Below are 13,783 nucleotides of genomic sequence, written 5' to 3' on the forward strand. Positions count from 1 at the left end.
TCCTCTGGATCCACATTTACGAACTTTTAAGAGAAAACACTTGACTCCCAGCTCACTAGGAACAGACCTAAAAAGAATCAGTAGGAATGACTAATTTCTGAATATTCCTAGTCAAGGGGTATTTCTCATTCCTTCATTGGTGGTGGAAAATGATATCAGGCTATTGCCCAAGCTCCTAACCAAATGATGTAAAAACTAGTAGATCTGTGTTTCTAAGATTGAAAAGAACCCTTTGAATATGAGCTTATGGAGCTTGAAGAGTAGGGTTGTAGGCTCTTACTAGTCCCAGTGGGGAAGGAATAGCATCATAGAATCCCCAGTGATCCATGATGGACACTCTGAATTCACAGAAATAAGCTCAAATAACACATAGAAAACTAATCGGCACATGGAAAGAAGAGCCAAAAGGGAGTTTCAGCTGTGGCACAGTGGTTTGTGCATCTGACTGCAGTGGTTTGGCTCACTGTGGAAGCATGGGTTTGATTCCCCAACCCGGTGTATTGGGTTAAAATGTGTTGGTCTCAGCTGATGCTTGGAATAAATCCCTGGTCTAGAAATTTCCATATGTAATGGGTGCAGCACCCCCCCCCCCCAAAAAAAAAGCCAAAAACATGATGAGGAAATTTAGATTTTTAACCAGGGAGCCAAGAAAAAGGGCTTCTTTCATCGTCATGATTAGTATATTTCATCAAAGGGATCTCTCATACCTAGTGCCTTGACATTATGTTGATCCGTAAGATAAGAAGCTGGTTCCTAACTTGGTCAGGACTATAAACATACCCGTCCATACCTGCCTGCTGTGAGGTGTTTTTTAATTGAAATACAGTTGATTTATAATGTTTAGCTTCAGGTGTACAGCAATGTGAATCAGTTTTATATATATTGTATATCTAAAAAATAATTATATACTTTTTCAGATTTTTTTCCCTCATACATTATTACAAGATACTGAGTACAGTTCCTTGTGCTATATAGTAGGTCCTTGTTGGTTATGTCTGTTATATACAGCTGTGTGTGTCTGTTAATCTGCCATGGGTTTTATGTACTTCATCATTCCATGCAACATTATTGTGAGGTAAAAGACCTAGGTTTTCTGATAAACCAAGAATTTATTCTTTGCTTTAGATGTGGGTAGCATAGTTAACAATGAATAAGGTATTTTCCTAGACTGGGGAGGCTAATGAAGAGCGAAAATGGCAGAGGTGAGGAAACACTTCTTTTTTTTAAATTTTATTTATTTTATTTATTGCTCAATGAATTTTATTACATTTATAGTTGTACAGTGACCATCACAACCAAATTTTATAGCATTTCCATCCCAAACCCTCAGTACATCCCCCCACACCCCAACCTGTCTCCTTTGGAAACCATAAGTTTTTCAAAGTCTGTGAGTCAGTATCTGTTTTCTGCAAAGAAGTTCATTGTGTCCTTTTTTTAGATTCTACATGTAAGTGATAGCATTTGATGTTGATGTCTCACTGTCTGAATGACTTCATTTGTGATAATTCCTAGGTCCATCCATGTTGCTGCAAATGTCATTATTTCTTTCCTTTTAATGACTTGAGTAATATTCCATTGTGTATACATACCACATCTTCTTGATCCACTCCTCCGTAGATGGGCATTTAGGTTGATCCCATGTCTTGGCTACTGTATATAGTGCTACAATGAACACTGGAGTACATTTTTCTAGTCATGGTTTTCTCTGGATAGATGCCCAGGAATGGGACTGCTGGATCAAATGGTAATTCTATTTTCAGTGTTCTGAGGAATCTCCATACTGTTTTCCACAGTGGTTGTACCAATTTACATTCCCACCAACAGTGCAATAGAGGTTCCTTTTTCTCCACACCCTCTCCAGCACTTACTGTTTGTAGACTTTTTGATGATGACCATTCTGGCTGGTGTAAGGTGGTACCTCATAGTGGTTTTGATTTGCATTTCTCTAATAATATGTGATATTGAACATGTTTTCATGTGTTTTTTGGCCATCTGTATGTCTTCTTTGGAGAATTGTCCGTTTAGATCTTCTGCCCACTTTTTGATGGGGTTGTTCATTTTTTTGGTTTTGAGCTATGGAAGGTGTTTATAAATTTTGGAGATTAATCCCTTATCAGTTGATTCATTTGCAAATATTTTCTCGCATTCCGTGGGTTGTCTTTTCGTTTTGTTTATGATTTCCTTTGCTGTGCAGAAACTTTTAAGTTTAAGTCCCATTTGTTTATTTTTGTTCTTATTGTCATTACTCTAGGAGGTGGATCTGAGTTGCTGTGGTTTATGTCCGAGAGTGTTTGGCCTATGTTTTCCTCTAAGAGTTTTATAGTATCAGGTCTTACATTTAGGTCTTTAATCCAGTTTGAATTTATTTTTGTGTATGGTGTTAGGAAGTGCTCTAATTTCATTCCTTTTTTTGGGGGGGGGGTCTTTTTGTCCTTTTTAAGCCCTCACCCGCAGCATATGGAGGTTCCCAGGCTAGGGGTCTAATTGGAGCTGTAGCTGCTGGCCTATGCCACAGCCACAGCAATGCAGGATCTGAGCCACATCTGTGACCTACACCACAGCTCCCGGCAACACCGGATCCTTAACCCACTGAGCAAGGTCAGGGATCAAACCCGCAAACCTCTTGGTTCCTAGTCAGATTCGCTAACCACTGAGCCATGATGGGAACTCCCTAATTTCATTCTTTTACACGTGGCTGTCCAGTTTTCCCAGCACCACTTATTGAAGGGGCTTTCTTTTCTGCATTATATATTCATGCCTCCTTTGTCATAGGTTAGTGTGTGGGTTTAATTCTGGGTTTTCTATCTTGTTCCACTGATCTATATTTCTGTCTCTGTGCCAGTACCATACAGTTTTGGTGACTGTAGCTTTGTAGTATAGTCTGAAGTCAGGGAGCCTGATTCCTCCAGCTCCATTCAGAAGTGAGGAAATATTTCTAAAGCAGTTTATTGACCACTTATTTATTTTATTGTCAGTATTTTTTGTTCTGACTTTTTTTGTCTTTTTAGGGCCACCCCCATGGCATATGGAAGTTCCCTGGATAGGGGTCAAATCAGAGCCACAGCTATACCAGCCTATACCACAGCCACAGCAACGTGGGATCTGAGCCATGTTCGTGACCTACATCCCAGCTCACAGCAACGCTGATCCTTAACCCACTGAGCGAGGCTAGGGATTGAACCTATGTCCTCATGTATGCTTGTTGGGTTTGTTACCACTGAACCACAATGGGTGCTCCCTGTGTTCTGAGTTCTTGAATTACAACCAGTATTACAAATAACTGTATGAATTCTTCATAACAACAATGATTTTTTAAACTTTTTTTTTATAAACTCACAGAGTTTCAAAAATAGAGGTCCTTTACCTAAGTTCCCTGAATAGTAACAGCTTATATCATTATAGTAAAATACCATAACCAGGGAATTGATGTTAATGCAATTTACACACTTTATTCAGATTTCACCAGTATTTACTTGAACTAGTGTGTATGTATACATAAGTGTGTCAAACTAACAATACTTTAAACCCTCCAAAAGAAATATTCTTGAACTTCTTAAAATATTCACTAGTCATTTGAATGACATATCTGATGCTAATGCTTAGTTGTGACCCATTAATACTTCTTACTCTAAAGTATATTTTTCATTTTATTTCCTTGCCTGCAACCTATCTGCTATACTTCAGTGCATTTGATGAATGCTAACTTTAAAAAAAAAAACTTGTTATAGTTGATTTACAATGTCCTGTCAATTTCTGCTGTACAGAAACATGGCCCAATTATACATACATGTACATTCTTTTTCTCATGTTATCTTCCATCACGTTCCATCACAAGTGATTGGACATAGTTCCCTGTGGTATACAGTAGGAACTCAATGCTTATCCACTCCAAATACAATAGATTGCATCTATTAACCCCAGATTCCCAGTCCATTCCACTCCTTCCCCCATCCCCCTTGTCAACTATAAGTCTGTTCTCTATGTCCATGATTTTATTTCTGTTCTGCAGATAGATTCATCTGTGCCATATTTTAGCTTCTTCATATAAGTGATATCCTAATGTATTTGTTTTTCTATTTCTGACTTATTTCACTTAGTATAAGAATCTCTAGTTTAATCTATGTTGCTGCAAATGGCATTATTTTGTTCTTTTTTATGTCTGAGTAGTATTCCACTGTGTATATATGTACCACATCTTAATCCATCCATCTGTTGATGGACATTTAGGTTGTTTCCATGTCTTGGTTCTTGTGAATAATGCTGCAGTGAACATATGGGTGCATGTATGTTTTTCAATGAAAGTTTTGTCCAGATATATGCCCAGATATGTGATTGCTGGATCATATGTTAGTTTTATATTTAGTCTTCTGAGGTACCTCCATACTGTTTTCCATAGTGGTTGTACAAATTTACATTCCCACCAACAGTGTAGGAGGGTTCCCTTTTCTTTACACTCGCTCCAGCATTTGTTATTTGAAGACTTATTATTAAGAGCCATTCTGACCAGTGTGATGTGGTACCTCATTGTAGTTTTAATTTTCATTTCTCTAATAGTTGGTGATGTTGAGCATTTTTTCATGTGCTTGTGGCCATCCATATGTCTTCATTGGATAAATGTCTATTTAGGTCTTCTCCCTGTTTTTCGGTTGGGTTATTTGGTTTTTTTGCTGTTGAGTTGTATTAGTTATTTGTACATTTTGGAGATTAAGCCCTTGTCAGTTGCATCATTTGAAACTATTTTCTCTCATTTCATAGGTTGTCTTCATTTTTTGTTTGTTTCTTTTCCTATTTGAAAGCTTTCAGTTTGATTAGGTCCCATATGTGTATTTTCGTTTTTAATTCTATTGCTTTGGGAAACTGACCTAAGAAAACACTTGTTTGGTTATTGTCAGAGAATGTTTTGCCCATGTACTTTTCAAGGGGTTTTATGGTGTCTTGTTTTACGTTTAAATCTTTAAGCCCTTTTGAGCTTGCATTTAAATCTTTGAGCCATTTATTTTTGTGCATGGTGTGAGGGTTTGTTCTATTTTCATTGATTTTCATGCAGCTGTCTCTTTTTCCCAGCACCACTTGCTAAGGAGACTGTCTTTTTCCCATTTATGATTCCTCAAGAATATAAAATGGAAAAAAAGATAAATGCTAACTTTTATTAATATCTTTAAATATTGTTCATGTTATTCCTGGTATTGTTCCTGAGGTCCAAAAAGAGGATAGACAATGTGTATTGATAAGAATAAAAACTGTCAAAGTTTAAGTTCATCTTTCGATATTAGGCTATCAAAGTGTCTGTCAATATCATCTTATGTATCTCTTTATTTGTCATTGTATTAGTTCATGCTGTTCTCACAGAATACTATAGCCTGGGTGGCTTACCACATTTATTTTTCATAGTTGTGGAGGCTGTGAAGTCCATTATCAAGGTACTGGCAGATTCGGTTTTGGCTTGGAGTTGGCTCCCTTGTACTTGGTGAAGAGAGAGAAGAGAATCGAGCTTGTGTCTCTCTTTATAAGGGCGCCTATCCCATCATGACAGCACCAGTCTGGTGACCTGTTATCTCCCCAAGGCTTTTTCTCCAAATATGGTCACATTGGGATTAGGGTTTCCATGTGTGAATGGGGGATGGGGTGCAGAGAAACATTCAATCCATAGCAATTATTTTGAATGAGTTTTCCCAAATTTCATTGTAGTATAATAAAAAATTTCATATTCATATAATAAAAAATTTCAGGGACTGTGTATAATTATAGTCAGATCAGAAGCTATTATTTTGTGTCAAAAAAACTAATCACCACAAAGTAGTGTGTGATTTTGTTTTCTTATTAAAATTGAATCCGAGTTCCCTTTGTGGCACAGTGGAAACGAATCTAACCAGTAACTATGAGGTTGTGGGTTTGATCCCTGGCCTTGCTCAGTGGGTTAAGGATCCTGCTTTGCAGTGAGCTGTGATATAGGTTGCAGATGTGGCTTTGATCCTATGTTGCTGTGGCTGTGGTGTAGGCCAGCAGCTGTAGCCCCAATTTGACCCCTAGCCTGGGAACCTCTGTATGCTGTGGATTCGGCCCTAAAGAAAGCAAAAAAAAAAGGAATTCCCTGGTGGCACAGTTGGTTAAGGATCTGACGTTGTCACTGCTGTGGCTTGGGTTCGATCCCTAGATCAGGAACTTCTGCATGATGCAGGTGTGGTAAAAAAAAAAAAAAGTACTGTTTTTTTCTCCTAATATGTATCTTAAGATTTTTGCTGAAGTCAGGGTTATAATACATTTTCACCTATTTTCCATTCTTCTCATGTTTTTGTTTTTAAGATTCCCAGCATTTCATCCTTACAGCTCAAGTTGAATAATTTATAATGGAGATTCTACAAAATATATTAAGAAGTATGTTGTCATTGGTTGTAATGAAGAAATAAAGTTGCCTCTACCTCATATGTATCAAGTAGCAGGCAAAGAAGTAATGACATTTTGGCCATGATTTAACGACAGGAATATGGGCCCCTGTGAGTCTCACTGGACGAGTAAAGAGTGATAAAGCCCCCAAAACCCAGGTCTAGTCTTTGTCCTGTCACAGTTTATACCTTTCAATCACTCTCTGACTAACTAAATTTTCTCATTTGTAGAATGAGAGATGTCATGTCTGTTTCGCTTACTTCATAGGGGGTTGAAGTGAGACTCAGGTGAGGTTAACATACTTTGAGAAGTGGAGGGTGTGATGTAAACATAAAGTGGTCACTTGATCAAGAACAAGCTGAGCAGTCAGAAACAGCAGTTCTTAGTGAAATATCAGAGAACGCCTCACACCGTCTCTATTTCTTGTTCTCCTCTCCCTTTCTAAGGGGACTCTTGGAGTAGACTCAAATGGAAGGTCTTCACTCAGATTTAAACAAAATCAAAACAAGCCAAGGAGAATGGGCATACCCCATGACAAAAGGGAATAGATACAGTCAGGTGAGGGCTGACAGAATCCAGGAACATCTGAAGATGTTTGTTCCAAGAAAGAGATGCAGTAGGAAATAGTTCTTTTCCAATTTACCATTGCTTGATTCCATACAAGTATAATTTTGACTTTCAAGCAATGTAGTAGTAGTTGTAATGGGAGACCTTTTGCATGTGTCCTAGCGTCTCTGGTTTGTTACTGAGCTTGTCTACATCTTGAGATCCATGGTCAACCTCAAATGAGGTAATATTTCCATCCCCATTGATTCATATGAACAAAAACACTATGCAATGAAGTGTAACTAGAGGGTTGGAAGAAAGCAAACAAAGGAGTAAAGGCAGTATTTTTCTACCTAGCAAGATGTAATGGCCTCCACCAATTTATATCCTAAACTCACTTCACCTAACTTGTGTGAGTTCACAGTATTATAGAAATGAGTTAACAGGCACTCTCTGATCTGATTTTCCATCTTTTCAATCAGATAGCAAAGGTAAAACTTCCTAAGACCTATAATTACAGTGCTTTATTGTTGGGAATAGGGATTTTAGCAAATGAGAAATCTTTTTCCCTTGAGTTGAAAAAAAAAAAAAAGAGCATTAGAACAAAGGCAGACTTGATTTTTAAATCAACACTCTCTTTAAGAGCCAAAATGATTAATTCACATAAAATTATATAATAAACATTTTACACTTACTCGAACCTTGGCAGCAATATCCCTAAGAGAGTCAGCAAAGTGATGCATCTTTAACTCGTAGTTTGTCTACATGTACTTTATTTTAGATGATGTCCAGTTTATTTTTAGCCATTGGTTTATCTACCCTTATAATTTCTGTCATTGAGTTATTTTCTAGACGTCTTAGAAAATGTGTGTCTTAATAATATTGCAAACATATGTAAGAAAGCTAAATAGGTGACTCATTTTCCAAGGGATATTACATGGGACTTGGCTAATAAAGATCTTATTTAGGTGAATGTGGGTTGGAGCGTTATCTAATGAGTGAGTTGTTTTCTGGACTAAAATTTACTAAAAGTTTCTTTCTATGCTGAAAACATTTTAAATGCTCATACTCTGTCATCTTTAAAGAAAAACAGATCTGAAAAACAGACTTTTGTCTGTTTTGTGACTTTAATATTTACTGACATTATAAATATATTTTTGCTGACCACCCTTTGTTCTTTGGGAGAGGGAAGAAATTGAAACATGTTCACTTGAATAGGTCATGATGATATCTATTGTTCTATGATCTATTTTAAATCCGTGTCAAAACAAAGTCCAAGTACGATATAAAAATAAAAAAGATGACTAGTACTTTACTTGGAATAATGATCATTGTCATCTGAAGAGTGGGCTGTTCAAATGTAGTTGAGTTAGCAATCTGAACCCTCAATTACAGTATGCTGCAATATATGATTTCACTGATATTTAAAATATATGTGTTAGCAGTAGAGTATGACTTCCCTGACTCCCCAAAATAGTCCACATATCACGATGTACAGCCCTGTACAGAAATCTTTACAGAAGTATTTTTATAAGGAAAATAGTCACTCTGTTCTTCACTTCAGATCTTTCACTGTACATTGTTGAAGCACATAATGTGTGCAGGGCTTTACTGCACTTTAGAGATACAGAACCAAATTATTTCTTCCATTTTTTTATGGTGAATAGATATTAGATTGAATCTCTCCTACTACAGTGTATCTAAAACTTGGGCATATTAAAGAACTTTTCAATGCATTATTAAGCTAATGGACACCAAGAGTATTTCTCTGAGAAAACTATAATCTATATGGGCAGTAGGTGGACTCTACGCATTTCCCAAGGTAAGCAACCAATACCAGCCAGCCAGAACCTAGATTTTAAAAAGTCCGCAGATAAAAGACAAAGCCTTTTCCAAAGGGGTGAGAGAAAGCTTTCTACATAAAAGAGGACTTATGAAGTACCATCCTCAGTACAATAACTATAGAAAAAGGAAATCTACGCAGAGAGACAGTGTATGTATTTAACTTTATCACCCTGGGTAATATATGGGAAAAGAGTATAAATAGGTGTTACCATTGTGGCTCAGGGGTAACCAGCTCAACTAGTATCCATGAGGATGCAGGTTCTATCTCTGGCCTCACTCAGTGTGTTAAGGATCTGGTGTTGCCATGACTTGCTGTGTACGTCACATCCATGGCTCATATCCCACATTGCTGTGGCTGTGGCTGGCAGCTGCAGCTGTAGCTCTGATTTGACCCCTTAGCCTGTGCATTTGGCCCTAAAAAGCAAAAAAGAAAAAAAAAAAGGATAAATCAACAGTAACCGTTAAGAAAAACTAACTACTCTTGAGGAATTTGCACCCATAATCATATTACTTGTATGCTTTTAAATTATGGTTGAACAGGTCCTATTTGGTGTAGCCCAAGATTACGTGGTAGAAGCAAATTTAAATTCTCTTTTAAAAGAATGTGTTCTTCATACTATTCGCAAAGAGTTAATAAAGACCTAAACAACCTAAACAACATGATATTCTAAGTGGGACAATTCACCAACCACATGGGGAAACAGCACCAGAAAACAAGGAAGTAGGAAAAACAAATAGCAGAATTAAATTCACCTATTTAGAATTATTAGCTATAATTCATATATATCAAGAAATAAATATTAAAAAGTATTTTTAAGGAAAATTGTCCAAATTAACCAAATGGATTTGAAAAAGGGCTTCAAAGAAATAAAATATATAACTGAATAGAGTAATGGAGTGAACGGATTAAATAGCAGAGTAGTCATGGTTAAAGATCGGATACATGAAACGTAGGACTGAGCAAGTTACATAGAACACAGCCAAGACAGTGAAGGATATGAGAAACCTGAAGGTGAAATTAAAGATAGTGTAAAAAAGTTTAATGTATGTTTAATTAGGTTTCTGATAGGAAGAACCGTAGAATGATGTAAAAGCAGTTTTTAAAGCTACCAGCTTTTAAAGTTTAAAATCTGTTAAGTCTTGATACTTCTAACAATTTGAACATTAAACTACAGGTTTGGGAATTCCAAGAAAGGTTTTTAATATATATAATATCTTAATGACCCTGCAGAATAGAAAAGACAAAGAAGACATGAAAAGCATCCACAGAGAAGTAGATTGCCAGATGGCTGATTCCTCACCAGAAACAATGGAAATTAAAAAACAATGGAATAGCTTCTTGGAAGTGCTGTTAGTCTAGAATTCTCTGTTCAGTGAAATTAGTTTTTAAGAACAAGAGTAAAATAAAGTTAAATAAAGTCATTTTCTGAGGCTACCAAAAGCCTCTCTGATGGGTACCATTATAGAATGTTCTTCAGAAAGAAATGATTGATCCTAAAAGGAAATAGAAGCAACAAAAATAAAGAAAGACTTTGTAAATCTAAACAAACATTGATTATTTGAAGTAGTAACAACAATGGGAGATTTCTAGAGTTAGAAACTCCAAAGTATAACTATGATTATGGGGAAGTCATGTCGAAAGGTGGGTACTTAAGGTTAAAACAGTCTAAAGTCTATATGTTGTTTTGGAAAAAAGTTAATAAGTTTAGGCTTTATGATCCTAGCTATCTATGATCAAATATCTAGAATAATCACTGAATAATAGAATACATAATATCAAAACCAGTATAAGAAATGAACATGAATCCATGAATAGATGCAGCCACTGTAAATGGACTAACTCTTGAGTTAAAGACAAAGATACCCTAGCTTCAAAAAATAACTGCATTCTATTTATGAGACATAATAAATACAAACAGAATATTTCAATGTAAAAGGATCACATGGTATTATAATTTAAATATTAAGCAGATACCTTTAATTTTTATTGCAAGAAAGTGTTAATATAGAAACTGTTTTACTAGAAAAATCTGATAATTCTATCCTAAATAAAATAAAAATCAATGGAACTGCAAAGAACATTAACAAACCCACAACATAAGCTTGAGATAATGGATATTTGGAGTATATGCATATAAAGTTGATCACATTCTCGGCTATTTTGTGAGTCACAAAATGCAAATAATTGCTGCATAAAATTATATTTTATCATAAGGTAATGAAGTTATTGATTGATGTAAAAACATAATTCCTGCTTATATTTGAAAATTTTAAATCATACTTCTTAATAAACCATGGCCAAAGAATAAACTAGAACTGAATTAAAAACCCATGTCCTTATGATCCAGTGGATCTTCCATTAATAATACTGAAGTATAAGAACATTAATGGAACTTGACATTTGACTTATAAAGGGAATTTGGCATTTGAATAAAATAACCTGCACCGTGAAATAATATGGAATAAGACACTAATGAGGAATCATAGTAAATAATTGCTATGTTCAGGGGAAAATTAGTAGTTTAGCTTGGGGTTTACGAAAGAAATGGTTTTTCTTTCAAAAAGAGATCATTTTGTTTATGATTAAAGTGGTATAACCAAATATCAGAAGGGCAAGATAATTATAAGTACAAAATTAAATACTGTGTATGACAGCCATAAATAAGATTGTTATGTTACAAATAAAACATCTGGAAACATACTTGCATCAGATATGACGGAAAGGCAATAAGAAGTTTGGGCAAAGGTCATGAAAATGTTATCCACAAAGCGAAAACTAGAAATAGCTAATAAATACTTGAAAAGATGTACAACATCAAGTGTAATCAAAAGAGATAAAGAGGGAAACAACAATGAGATAATATTTTTCATGTCAGCTTTGCAATAATGAAAAAGATTGAAAAATTTTTACATAGGGGTTTATGTACACAGGGTTTTTATCCAGATATTTACTCCATTCTTCATATTATCATTCAGCTCGGCTTACGGCCTTTCTTTTTCTGGTGTTTTGTAATAATATTTATCATTCTTTTACTGTCTTTGAGGTTCTTATACTACTTTCATCCTAGTTGATAATTTGACAATATATTCTATACATTTTGATCTCGAATTCCACTTCTAGAAATTTGTCCCAGCCCGTATAAAACTATATACATACAAAACTATTCTTTGTAGTTTCATTAATACTAGTGAAGAAGTGGGTAAAACTTCCAGATATAGGAGTTTCCATTGTGGCACAGCGGTAATGATTCTGACTAGTATCCCTGAGGATGCGGGTTAGATCCCTGGCCTCGATTAGTGGGTTGGGGATCCAGTGTTTCTGTGAGCTGTGGTGTGGGTAACAGACGTGGCATGTATCCCAAGTTGCTGTGGCTGTGGTGTAGGCTGGCAGCTGTAGCTCCAATTTGACCCCTAGCCTGGGACTATCCATATGCCATGGGTGGGGCCCTAAAAAGCAAAAAAAAAAAAAAAATTCCAGGAATAAAAGGATTGTGGTTCATGTGTGTATACTCACACCTGTATATGGGCATATGTGTATATGTCTGTGCCATTTGTATATGTATAAATACATACTTACACCATTTAAAAGATTATATAAAATAATAGTAACCATGTAAATGGTATTAATAAAGATATAATTAAGTGTTTATATAATTATAATTATAAAAATATTAATATAGATTCAGTATATTTACATAGAAAGATATGCATGACATTACTAAGTGGAAAAAGCAAGGTATAACTCTTTTGTGTAAACTGGTGTGTACCCCTCAGTTGTGAGCAGCAACTTGTTTATAGTTGCACTGATGGTATTTATATCCCTTGATGAGTGTGTCAAATGTGCTGTAAAATAAAAAGTACTAACAAAGATCTTGGGGGGCCAGAGTTTTAATCACTGTTTTGGTTGTTGTAACAGCTCTTTTTACATCTCAGAGCTTTCTAAGTACCTTCATCTCATAGAGAAAGGAGGTGGACTTTGGACTTCATTAGCAAAAAGAAATAGAAGGCAATTGTTGGCCTGTCCCCATCCTGTATCTAGGGCAGGCTGTTAGTCATTTTTGTCCTGGCTCAGCTCTACCTTAGAATTCTTAACAGCTCTCTTTGTGTTAGGCTATTGTTTCTAAAGAAATCATCCATTGCACTTGACACGTCTTTGCCCACCTTTTATAAGAAGATCTTAGAAGTCCTTTCAGCAAAAAGATTTTTCTGATCAAAGAACATTATGGTGGTGAGAAATAATGGGGACTGTCTTTCAAAGAAATTGTGTACTTTTCTGGCAACCACTGCTTAAAAGAAGCAGTAAAAATGTGAAAACAAACAAATGAAATATTTTGACATATAATTGATATATAAAACAATTAGTAATGTGCTATTTCATGTCCTTTGAAAGAATATATGTTCTTTTTAAAGATCTTTGCAATCCAGTGTGTATTTCTAGCAATCCTATTTGAGATGATAAATTTTCATTGGAGATCCTAGATTTATATTCTCATACCTACATTTCTTAAATTCTCTAATAATTGAATATTTTAAAATTTAATTAAAATTAAATAAAAATTACAAAATTAAGGTATGGCCACTCTAGCCACATTTCCAGTGCCCATTATCCATACTTGGCTGGTGGTTAAACACGCTGGATTGTGAAAGTTCAGGAATACAAATAAACATACAATTTGTTTTTAGGCTTTAAGGAGATTTCCCAGTTGGGAAAGCAAGTTATCAATAATAGACATATAAGAATGTCCCTGCTGTGACTTAGGTCCCTACTGTGTTACAGGTTTGATCCCTGGCCCTGGAACTTCTTTCTTCATGCCCTGTCATGGCCAACTACCTCCAAAACAAAAACAAGAAAAAATTCTTTGAATTACAACTTATTCAGGATTTAATTCTAAACTGTAACTCTAAAATTGGCAAACTTTGAATACGATACGATTTTTGCAGTACATTTAATTTTCACCACTATTGGTGTAAATTTGCAACTACCTCAAATTAATTTTGGATTTAAATA

At 35.5% G+C, this 13,783-nt stretch overlaps 1 protein-coding gene across 2 annotated transcripts in view; it reads left to right on the forward strand.

The window, feature by feature from the left end:
- PCSK5 (proprotein convertase subtilisin/kexin type 5) overlaps positions 1 to 13,783 on the forward strand; it is a 457,211-nt gene that overhangs the window by 156,148 nt on the left and 287,280 nt on the right. The gene's annotated exons all lie outside the window — the stretch shown is intronic.

Source organism: Phacochoerus africanus, chromosome 2 (assembly GCF_016906955.1).
Source record: "Phacochoerus africanus isolate WHEZ1 chromosome 2, ROS_Pafr_v1, whole genome shotgun sequence".
NCBI lineage: Eukaryota > Metazoa > Chordata > Mammalia > Artiodactyla > Suidae > Phacochoerus > Phacochoerus africanus.